This window comes from Patella vulgata, chromosome 6 (assembly GCF_932274485.2).
Source record: "Patella vulgata chromosome 6, xgPatVulg1.2, whole genome shotgun sequence".
In the NCBI taxonomy this organism is placed as follows: domain Eukaryota; kingdom Metazoa; phylum Mollusca; class Gastropoda; family Patellidae; genus Patella; species Patella vulgata.
The window spans coordinates 20,600,411-20,611,451 of NC_065884.2; positions in this window are offsets into that span (position 1 = coordinate 20,600,411).

The window sequence follows — 11,041 nt, forward strand, 5'->3', positions numbered from 1 at the left end:
AAACCCATTTCATTTCTATTCTAATATAGTCTTCCGGTTTGGGTATCCCAAGGTTTCCATGGTGAACCTCATAGACGCCTTTGCGCAAGCGTTTAACCAAACGAACATTTTGGAAAAAGTTAGAGCCATTAAAAGAGAAGTAGCATTAGAACCAATGTGGCCATAATTAACTTCGGAAGCCTGCTAATTATCAGCTGGCGACTTAAAGCGTTATTCTCAGACTCCGAATACTGACGCAGAATTCTACGATGCACAATGCTAAAATTGCCTCTTTTAGCATTTCAATTCGTGTTAAATACTAGATACCTATCTTGAAAATTTAAAACCAGTAATTGTTTTTTTGATTTGTGAAAAGGCTGTTTATTGGTTTAGTTAGATAAATTTATCATCTTTAGGGTGTGATGGATTGATTGGTGAAATTATTATCTGTCAAAGCTTTAAAAACAAAAAAGGTTTTGATAGTTTAATAGACTAGAAAAAAAACCTCATTGACGTCAAAGGTAAAATAGTGAATTTTTCAATTTAATCGTAAAGGTTTGTAGAAAAATTTACTCATCACATTGGGATATTTCTATTTTAAAAAGTTTATTGTCTTAAATATGAATATAACAATAGTAGGTGTAAGATGGGAGTGTCACTCATAAACCAACTGAACCCACGAAGACAGCCACATTGTAATACGAGTACTATCAAATCAAGTGCATGGAATAAATGAGAGGCAAAATACCAAGTTAATTAAAAGAACTTATTGATAGTAATCGATAGGGTTTTAATATATTATAAGAGAAAAAAATATCAAGTAAATGTATTAAATGCAGTAAAGGTGTACAAGTCTTAGTTAAGAGTAAGTGCAGGAAGACCACACTACACGCAATCAAAACCGATGTTTAACGCGTACGCTTTAGATCATAATGTCTGTTATAGAGTCAAGTGACAGGCTAGTCGTTTACAGTATCTGATCCGCAAGAAAATGTTTTGTCTATAAGAAAATGTGTTGATATAACTAGGTCTTCCCATCCCTTTGAAAACAAACAAATTGTCATCATCGAGCACTTTCGACTCCAAGCTTCTAAAATATATTATGACACGAGATGATGCCATTTTCATTCATTGTATTACCCTTGACTAATTTGTAATGTCATCACGGTTATCCGATAGAACGTGGCATATTATTAATACTTACTAAATGTGTTTTGGTTGGCGGTACTCTCCAGATCTAAGGAAAGTATTTCCTTGGCGAAATGCTTCGTACCAAAACCTACAAAGAAAGATAAAAAAAGATAGCCACTTAAAGCTTGGAAATAAGCGTACAAAGCAGCGTTGTCTCAAAACAAATATAGCCATAGCCAACAGCTTAAAGCGAGAATTTCATATTTTCTAAGAAAGTCAAAACATAATTATTTCTATGTCTTTTGCTCAATAGGTTGTCAACTCACTATTATACGATCATAGGTATCATTATCACACTTATAAAATCATTCAAACAGGAAATAATAACACAATTACCTCCCTTGTTTTTCTATCCCCCCCCCCCCATGGAATAGCTATCTTCAAACGTTTGAATTTGAAGTTGAAAATGATATTTTTGCCAATTTCTCAACTGGCAATAGTGAATTACATGTATAGGATTAATATGATTATTCTTTAACAAGGTAGGACTGTTTATAGATACCATCTATTTTAAGGCTTTATTTTAATACATTTTAAAAAAACAACTTAAAAATATGAAATTCTCACTTTAGCGGAAAGGAAAAATTGAATATCAGATTTGATAACGATTCTTCGTACCTTCAAAATATCTAATACATCGCGCCCTCTACAAGAGGGCGACAACTCAATTATCGTAAAGGTCTATAGTGTCACATACTCTCTGGAACATTAAGTCCTACAACAATGGACACGCAACTCTTATGAATATAAATATAGATCGTATGTAGCGTAAAACATCAGAAATTAAGGAAACAAAGCAAATAAAGACATAATTTTCATAATTTTAATTGGATAGTATTTTATAGATGGACGGCTATCGCTACAAGCAACTACATCTTGGACGTCGTCTAGAATTTCACCATTTCTTTCTAGGATTCAAAGTGGACACCCAATGTTCTTTGTACTCCCACAGGGGTCCCTAACGTGAATCAGATTGAGAGGGCATATCAATTCATAAAGAACTACCCTAGCTGATACACTATTGTGTAATAAATGAGAAATAAAAGAAATACAGACAATTTTAATTAGATACTGTTTTTATTGATGGACAACTATCGCCATAAGGGACTACAACTTTAATACATGTACGCACCTTTTTTTGCATTGTCCATAATCATTTGATCCGTAAGACGGGGAGAATACATTGTTTTACCTGTAGAAGTTAAAAGATTCATTTTACAAACAATTTAAGTGACATGGTAGGGTAGGGTGTAAAGGCTTTAATTGAGCATATACATTTACTCTTTAGATCTATCCATTTATGCTGCTACCTACTATCAATCGAATTCAAGCACTTGACATTTAAACTATAAAGGTATTAAATCTATTAAGATTTACTTGATTGAGTCTCAGATTAATACAATATTTACCAATATGTCCCTTTGTTGAATCTAGGATTAAAGGGTGTTGCGGGAATCCTTGGAGTATTGAAAACATGAAATTAAAAGATAAAATGAGACAGTGTAAAGATAAGCACTATCGATCATACATTCAATGGGCGAATTAGGCAGATGTTACCAGATGTTCATGGAAAAATAGGCATATCCTGTTTCGACACCTATTCCTGCTGACCATGATAAAAAAAAAAGAATTACATTGTATGAGATTCATTCCAGCAGATCCGAAATAATAGAGTGATGCAGTGTAAAGATATAATGTGATAGTGTAAAGATATAATGGGATAATGTATGAATGTTATAGTGTAAAGATAGAATGTGAAAGTGTATTGTTAGAATGTGATAGTGTACTGTTAGAATGTGATAGTGTAAAGATAGAATGTGATAGTGTATTGTTAGAATGTGAAAGTGTACTGTTAGAATGTGATAGTGTAAAGATAGAATGTGATAGTGTATTGTTAGAATGTGAAAGTGTACTGTTAGAATGTAATAGTGTAAAGATAGAATGTGATAGTGTATTGTTAGAATGTGAAAGTGTACTGTTAGAATGTGATAGTGTAAAAATAGAACGTGATAGTCTAAAGATAGAAGTCGATACTCTAAAGATAGAATGGGATAGTTTACAGTTAGAATGGGGTAGTCTATGGGTAGAATGAATGCGGATGTGATATTTTCGAGTTGGAATTGGATTGTATAAAATAGAATGGGATAGTCTAAAGATAGAATGCGACAGTCTAAAAATAGAACGTGATAGTCTAAAGATAGAATGCGATACTCTAAAGATAGAATGGGATAGTTTACAGTTAGAATGGGGTAGTCTTTAGCTAGGGATGGTAAGAATAGGATAGTTTAGAATTAGAACTGGGGGGTATAAAAATAGAATGGGATCGTTTCGAGTTAGAATTGGACAGTATAAAAATAGAATAACACCCCCCCCCACCCCAAAAAAAAACAAAACAAAACCCGCCTACTTTTATTTGAGACAATATTTTACTGTGAAATCGGTTTTAAGCAAGGTTAGTGGTAGGAATTTTAAAATTGCTTATTGTTCAGTATGTAAGTAAATCGAAATTATAAAGTTATAAAGTAGATGGTCCAATTTGTAAAATTTTTTGTTATCAGACTGATCATTTCAGCAGCAATAATACTGACTTTGCCCTAGCTGCATGCGCTCACAGAAAATCACACCTTTGCCATTAATATTTGGCTGCCTGCGAAAAGGAAGTGTTGTCTTACAGCTGAATAATAGGTGGTTTATCTTGGTTTACTTACCATTATGTGTTTGTCAACGTTTACTTACCATTGAGAAGTCGTTTATCAGATATCTGGGCGCTATACTGGTATACTGGTCTACTATCAACGTATGAGTATATCGGTCTTATGTCAACGTTTCCTGTGGATACCTGGGTTTTATCTCGGTAAACTGGTAGGCTATCAACGTATACTGCAGATATCGGGTTATTATCGGCGTAAACGGGTCGTCTATCAACATTTAATGTGGTTATCTGGTTAGTGTCGAGGTAAACTGGTTGCCCGTCAACATTTAATGTATATATCGGGTTAGTATCGAGGTAAACTGGTTGCCCGTCAACATTTAATGTAGATATTGGATTATTATCGAGGTAAACTGGTCGTCTATCAACATTTAATGTGGTTATCTGGTTATTATCGAGGTAAACTGGTCGTCTATCAACATTCAATGTAGATTTCTGGTTAATATCGGGGTAGACTGGTCGTCCATCAACGTTTAATTCAGAAACTGGTCGTCTATCATTTCTACTGTATACTCCTTGGGATTGTAAACTTCCGGGCACCATAAGTACGATGGGTGATCTTACTAGACAATAGATTAATTTGGATAATTAATGGAAAAATAATAAAAAAAAAGAACATCGTAGTTGACAAATTTGGGAATAGGAACTGGTACCAAAGCGTTACTCATCTTGCTGTTCTTGTGGACGAGGATCTTCGGAAAAAAGCAAATGGCATGCTTGTTCCTTAAGCTATTATTGCGCATTCATTGACGATGACGCCATACTGAGTTTCTGATCTGAGCGCCAAATTCAAGGAATGGTTTTGAAGCCCTACTGCGATATACAAATCAGATTATAATATAGCTTGTTTAATTTAAGGAATGGTTTTAAAGCCCTACTACGATGTACAAATCAAATAATAATATAGCTTGTTTAATTCAACGACTGGTTTTAAAGCCCTACTACGATGTACAAATCAAATAATAATATAGCTTGTTTAATTTATTGTGGGTCTATATTGCACAATGTAATTATATTATTTTATTTTATCTTTAAATACAAATACATTTTGGGGTTTGAACATTTTACCTTATTATGCTCAAAGGACTGTATCTTTAATTAAACACGCCCAAACCTACCGTAATCATAGTCTAATAGTTGTGAAGTTACTAATAACAGGAAATGAAATAAGAATAATGTTGTTGGGACCCAGAATGCCATTTTACTGCAAGAAGAAACAGAAACAAATGCAATACAGTTCGAATATAAAAATGTCAAGGAACAGGATGTTGTCGTTCGGATGGGACCAAAAATCCATCAAATTATACTGGGATTTTGATAAATAAATATAATATGTAGTTCATACATAGTATTCTTATACGTTCTCAAGAACTGGATTACAAGTTGCAACACTAATCCAATAGAAATGAAATGAATGGAAATGGGTTTAACGTCCTACTGGTCTGCGCCGACTGGGATAATGAAGACGGGTGTACGCCATACGGTGTGCTCTGAGAGAAATTTTGCCATACGACGCTACTCTTATTTCGAATTCCAGCTGCTAAAGTTTCTTTTACGTACATAGGACCTCTGTTTTTCGTCCCATCCGAACGACTAGACGCTTTGATATTTGTCCCTCTTGTAATGTCTATGTATTCTATCTTGTCCGTAGGTTTATTTTACAGGTTTTTTTTGCGTGTAATGGTCCTCCTACACTTATACTATAAAATAGGTAAGTCGTCTTCATTTATAGGCGGATCGCGTGGCTAAGTGGGTAAGACGCTGGTTACCCCTTGTCAGTGATGTGGGACGGAGGGCCTGACAAGGACAGCTGTCTAGTCGTTCGGATGGGACGAAAAACCGAGGTCCCGTGTACACATTGGCGTGCACGTAAAAGATCCCGTAACAGTTTGTCCGGGCAAAATTTCCCTCATAGCACACTGTATGGCGTATGCCCGTCTTCATTAGCCCAGTTCGGAGCAGAACAGTAGAACGTTAAACCCATTTTCATTTCATTTCACGGTCTTCATATATTTCGAATCCCCGGTTGTACGTGGCAAGGAGCAGGGTCGCCTGTCCAACCTCGTGGGTTTTCTCCGGGTCCTCCGATTTCCTCCCACTGCTAAAGACCCCTACGCGCAAGCGAATTATGTAAATAAAATTAAACCATGTGTTGGTCCCGAAATGACCTAGTTTGTGTCGAGTGGACGTCAAACCCCATTTCTCTCTCTCTCTCTCACGTCTTCATATATAGACCCAAACGAGTCAGTGAAGTGAGGAACGTTTCTACAAACCGTCATTAGGACATCGAATTCAGATCACATTCCTATATGGCCGAATCCCGTAGTTTAACTCTTTTTTTTCTGTTAATCATTGGGTTTATTTTGGGGGGAAAAGGTGTTAAAAGTGTGAAGTATTTCTATGGAATATTCAGTAAAATGGACATAATACTTTTATTTTATGGAATAAACGGTGGGATGCCCAAGAATATACGGATTATTTATGTTTGCTCATGCGCAGTTCAGTTGGAGAATCTTCCATTTTGAATTGAATTTGTCCGCATCGACGAAATAGGCCCCATAGACAAGTAGTGGAGACAGCGAAGAGTTAGTTGCCTCTTAATCAATTGAGATTTCAAAGAGTTATCAAGATTGTTAACAATAATTATGTGTTATACTTTATGGTGATTAATTGTAACCAACGAATAAATAAATATCAACAATCAACAAGAGTCATCATTTAATTTATTTATCCACGAACATTCAAGAAACTAAACAAGAGGTGCACTTGTACAGTATTATTGCCTTCAGTGAAATCTTGACAGAATTCAGTCATTACAAGTACAGTGACGTGTCGTCTTTTGATTTATTATCTGGATAATGAACGAGTGTGGACTACATAATAGTAAAGGCTTCAGACAGTAGTTTATTAACGTCTCACCAGTTATAAATACATCAAAATTAAAATATACTAAGTTTCAAAGAGACCATTCCGATTATAACAGAGTCTAAGAAATAAAAATCCGTGTACGTATGAAATTTAAGCACCAAAATATAGAGGAATAGTGTATTTACCGTGTCTCAAAATTACAGCTCAAAATATGGAGTCGTTTGTACGTGAACGTCAAAACCGCTTATCTGGACACGTAACTCTTCTAACATTTCCCGTCATTTTTTTTTTGCTGAGTGACCTGAGAATCTATTGCCGTTCTTGTATAGGTCTATACAGTGGTTGACCCATGTGCTGTACTTGATATTGAAAGGTAAATTTCACCTACACGTTGGTTTTATAAAATAAAAGTCTCGTTTTATCCAGACACCGTATTATACAGTTTGGGACACCGGTCGCCAATTCCAGATGAAGACTGACGGGATTAGGTTGTCTGAAAACGTATCACGTATATTGAGTTAGTTGCTCGGCCCTGAGGTAGAGGATTTTAAGGGATTTTAACACAAAAGTAAGCAGTTTTATTCTCCAAAATATAATCGAGATTGGCCCTTTAAAAAACCCCTGACATTCATTAAGAATTATGAGAGACCATACATAACATAAATATCGGGGGGGGGGGATAAATAAACATAGTAAAATACAAATTACATATAAAATACACCTAAGACAGAAATTCTAAAATAAATATCTAGACTACCCCCCCCCCTCCAAAACAAAAACAAAAACAAAAAACACACCCACATTCACGAACATGGGTACAAATTTCGTCTTAGTTGTTTTTTTTTTAAATATCGCAGCAGGTTCTGACACTCAACTTGACTGTTTCACCACTGGACAGAACAAAAGTCATTTTATCAGAGTTATTAAAAGACTAAACGTTTGGACGCACAACTTGTATAAAGGTAAATAGAACATTATTTTCTTAAATAGCTATTATAGTTCGCATTCTAAAATGCATTCATTTTCGACGTTATCGGTACAATAAAAACAAAGACGACGGTTCTCAACGTGGATTCTTTAGTATCTTCCAGTTTCTAGACAAAGCGGGGCTACTCCGCATCTAAAACCCGGTTTACATTACAAATTTAAGGGTGCCAGGCACGGCACGGCTAATTTGTTTGTGGTGTAAACGGGTCAAACATAAGCGTGCCGTATTGAGTACCGTGCCAATTTGGCCCACTGAAGTGAGGTGGTCTCGGCATGGTGCCGGGCAGGGCACGGTTCAATTTTTGTAGTGTAAACGCTATCCGGTCTGAGAACGGTTCTCAGCACGAATTACGCCAAATGAACCTTGAACTTTTTTCCCGCGACCTTTGACAGTTCTGTGATCAGATTTGTCGAAATGGCTGCCCAAACTAAATCAACCACCACAACTGTTTTTATCCGGGTAATTTGTATAGGGACTAAAATTAACTTTTCTGTGAAGAGTTCCAAATTTTGCGTGCCTGGCACAGTTCCGAGACCGGTCATTGTAGATTAATTTTAACGGGTAAATTTCTTGAAATTTATCGCGGCCCGGTACCGTGCCGAGAACGGCACGTTTATCGCGGCGAAGTTTAAACGGGGCTAATATTTCATCTGAGTACTGCGATGGGAGGGAATAACATTACCCGTTACATAACGATAATGCACACAAGCTAATACTCAGCGCCATTATTGTAGGCCTTTTGTAGATATTTCGGTGTGATACATTGCTGTGATGTATAACTTGCCAGTTCCAATTTCCTGTGTAATGTGTGCTTTGTAAATTTGGTATTGTGCCCCAGGCTGGACAGATTATACAATGACGTTACTTATGCCGCTCTAATGAGCCCAAGTTCGTACTGGTTGAGTATGATTGATGGACAAATTTTCTTAATCATTGTTTGACTTAATTATTAAAGAGCGTGTGACTCTAGTTTTTTGGAACCTTAGCCTAAAATAGACGGAAATGAGTCTAAAAACACATATTACTGTAATATGAATGTATATAAAGTTATTTAATTTCTATTTTTTAAAAATAATATATTGTAATTTTTAATCAAATGTTTGTTAAAATATGTGAACAGTCTAAATTAAACTACAGTCGTATATGCCTGCTTAGTCATTATTACACTATTTTTTTTAAATTTGTGAATCAGCCATTGCTACTTCCGTAAGTTATGTTATTCTGTGTTCATAACAAGTGGCGCCTGAATCCATAGTATGCACGACTTGTGTACTTATTATAATATGTTCATTGTGTCTTAAATATTGAATATTAAGATACCGTATTTTCACGGCAAGATAACGCCATTTATATGGACCAATATTGATTTCTAATTCGTGTTTTTAATTACGAATATTATGGAAAATATTGAGATTTAATTCCCAGGGCCGTAACTAGCTCAGAGCAACGAGGGGCGGTAAGTGTAAAAGATCCCTTGGCAGTTGGAATTGGATATAAGAGTAGGCCGTAGCAAAATTTCCCTCTTAGCACACTGTTTGGCGTATGTCGGTCTTCATTAGCCCAATCGGGGCATAACAGTAGGTCTTTAAACCCTAGCGAATAAAATGTTAATATGTTTGGCATTTGATTCATACGTATTAACAGATCTCGTTACGCTAAATCAAAGCCACGTGCTCAATAATTACCATTTATATCAGTTATATAGCCATGTCGAATAGTCATAATGCTACATTTTTCAAAAGTCCAACTTAGCAAATTGTTTGATTAGATACAGAAATTAACGAAATTCTAAAGTACGTTCAGTCGTTTAAACGTATTAATTCGTTCTAAAGAATTATTATTTCGTTACATAATATCTATCTATCTATCTATCTATATATTTATGACTGTCGTTTGTCTGTCTGTCTGTCTGTCTGTTCGGGATTGACGGCTACACTAGGTCTGCCCCGAGTCTGAAATTTAGGGTATAGGGGTAGCTCGGACCGGGGAGTAACATAGGCCAGGTGGCGTTAGTCTACCACTTCCGGTTTCGGAGTTATGACCCCCGAGCGAAGCCGGGTATCCTGCTAGTAGTGAATAGTACTTCTCATTTGAGGAATTAAACATACATTATGCAAGAGCTAAATCTGCCTATTGCAATTCTTTCTTTAGGCTTCAGATGTTATAGAAATTATTAATTAGACCTTTTCATGACAAGCTCAAAATCAACTATGTAGACCCTCGGATGGCTTGGATACAGGTTGGATTTAAACAGTCGTCCATTTAAAATTAAATCAAGAAATGGCCGACCAAGCTAACGTTTACTGTTAGTCACTGACGTCAATACCGGAAACTGGTGATGAAAGGCTTACCAAGCGAGGGTACCATAGAAATTGAGGATGTTATTTGATAATCGAGAATATTTGGGTGGAGTTATCGTCTGTCAATCAAATGATCAGCAATTCTCGTAGACTCGTAGATTCAGTTGATGCCTATTTCTGGCCCAAACTTCCAACCGTGTCAACTCCGTTCAGAATAAAGTAATTTGACTGAAATTTTCAATGTTCTTTTTTATCATCTATTTTGGAATTATTATCGAAGAATGGCCAATTCTTTATTAAAGTCTTAACTAATGTATCTTTAACATAGGTAACTAACGTCTGTTATAATGTTGTATTTCTAAATTACTTGAATAATATCAAAAATAATTTAGTTTTGTGCGTAAAATATTTCACTGCTTTGAGGAAAATAATATGCATAATAATTTAATTCTCTTTGGTACAAGCATTATTTGTATTTATTTATTCAACTTCTTGCATAATATAATGAGTTCCTTCTATAGTTCTGGCAACATTATGTATTTTGTTGAAAGAGACCAAAGCGTGTAGTCAATAACACAACGTTACGAAGTTTTTCAAATTAAAATTGGTCATGTCTTCTCCCTATACTTTAAATATGTCGTACTGTTTTTGGGTTTAGAAAACGTGGAAATGTAACATGGCCACTATGAGCCACCATATACATGCCCATTTTAGTATCCCCGCTTTCGCTCTGTGCACTATTTATCCCAGACACAGAGCTGGCAGTTCTTGCTATAATTGTTTAAAAATGGATAATGAAAAGGGAATAAATTGAAAATTTCAGTCAAATTACTTTATTCTGAGCGACATTATGACTTTTTGAAGTTTTGATCAAAATAACGTAGTCTCGATTTCGATTGCTACCATTGTTACGATAATTAACAAAATCTCGATTATCAATTTTGAAATTAAATCATTAAGTGGCGATCGTGTTCCAATCGATGAAAATCACGACCATCCGATAGC